Source organism: Pteropus vampyrus, unplaced genomic scaffold, assembly GCF_000151845.1.
Source record: "Pteropus vampyrus isolate Shadow unplaced genomic scaffold, Pvam_2.0 Scaffold470, whole genome shotgun sequence".
In the NCBI taxonomy this organism is placed as follows: domain Eukaryota; kingdom Metazoa; phylum Chordata; class Mammalia; order Chiroptera; family Pteropodidae; genus Pteropus; species Pteropus vampyrus.
Window position 1 is genome coordinate 1419473 of NW_011889251.1, and position 1762 is coordinate 1421234.

Below are 1762 nucleotides of genomic sequence, written 5' to 3' on the forward strand. Positions count from 1 at the left end.
TAAAACTCATTTGTGAGAACAAATAGAGTGGAGGTAGACCTGGAGCTGAGGAACAGCTTTGATTTTTGGCAGAATTTGCGAGTCCACAGCTTTCTGATCAACCTTGTGCTGCTCTGTAATCTTGTATTTCTCTTTTTGTTTGTTGAAGATCTCACTCTCCTGGTGTCTGGGCTTGGGCAGCTTCTTCTTCTTGAAGTAGGCGTCAGTGAGATGTTTGGGGATTTTCACACTTCTGATGTCAATTTTGGTGGAGGTGGCAAAGACAAATTTCTGGTGTGCTCTTCGTAGAGGAACTCGATTGCGGGACAGAGGTCCAGTCACAGGTAGCAAGCCACTGCTCAGCTGCTTCAGGAAAACCACCCTCTTGCGTCTGTGATGCCCAGTGAGGATGATCAGAATGTTCAGGGGTGATGCTAGCCTGAAGTTTTCTCAAATGCTGACTGAAAGATTTCTTGCTATGGCTCAACAGCTTTTGGGGCGCATCTTCGGTAGGATAATATCTAAGCATTTTGTGAAGTTTAACCACTCAGGTGCCACCATTCTTGTTGCCACCAACTGGTTCTGTGACTCTAGCAAGAACCTTTTCCTTCTTTTCTTTTCAATCCTGGATTTAGCTGCTGAATACTTCCTCTTATACATGGCCTTTCTGGAATATGTGGCCAATTAGGAATACCTGCCAATTTCTCTGACCAGGACAGGGTTCCGGCTGCAGTGTGGTTTCCCCTTCTTAGGCGTTTTGGCCTTGAGGTTATCCTTCTTAACCTTGCCACCAGCGTCAGCCTTCTTGGCTTCAGGCTTCTTCTCCTTAATGTCCAGCTTCTCAGCTTTTTCACCTTCCATCGTGCAAGATGGAAAAGAGAGATTGTTCTATTAATCAGTGGCATCTGAGCACAGAATGTTTCTCTATTTATAATCTTCTCTATACTTTAAAAATGAATTATATTTTTCTTGTATAGTCTTAGTTAATTCCTAAATGCTTTATAGCTTTTTTTGATATTGTGAATGGTATATTTTTAATGTTTTCTACTTATCAATAATGTAGTAAAGTACTATTAATATTTTAAAGTTGATCTTCATTATAGAAAACTATAAAGCTTTTATTGTATGTGGACAAGGATATATCTTATTAGTTTTATAACTTGTCTTTTGCTTATGTTTATTTTTCTAGATAGATTATTACATCAATAGCAAAAAATGATAGTTTTAGCTCTTCCTTTTTCTTTCATTTTTTTTCTTTTACAGTAATATGGCCAGGACCTTCAGTACTATGTTAAACAGTAGAAGTGATGGCTAGTTTTCTTATATTATTCTCAATCTTAAAGAAAATGCATGTAAAATTTATGTATCAAGTATAATTTCCATGGTAGGTTTTTAATACATATTTCTCCAAGTAAAGAATTGTTCCTAAGAGTTTTTAAAGTCAGAATTGTGTATTGAACTTTAGTGAATGCTATAGTGGGTCAAATGGTGGCCCCACTAAACATAGAACCATGTCTAAATATTTAGACCTTCTGAATGTTACCTTATTTTGAAAGAGTCTTTGCAGATGTAATTAAATTAATAATCTTATAATGAGAACAACCTGAGTTAGGATTCAGGATAATTCCTAAATTCAATATCAAGTGTCCTTATAAGAGAGAGAAGAAAACAGGGTGAAGCGGAGAGACCCACATGAAGATGAAGGGAGTGATTCAGCCACGAGGAAGAGGTAAGGAACAGATTCTCCCCTAGAGGCCTTGTAGGGAGTGAAGCACTGCTAACA

General features: G+C 37.7%; 1 pseudogene; it reads right to left on the reverse strand.

Annotated features, from left to right (window-relative positions):
• Nucleotides 1-6: 6 nt before the first annotated feature.
• On the reverse strand, nt 7-854 carry LOC105306999 (annotated as a pseudogene).
• Nucleotides 855-1762: the final 908 nt, after the last annotated feature.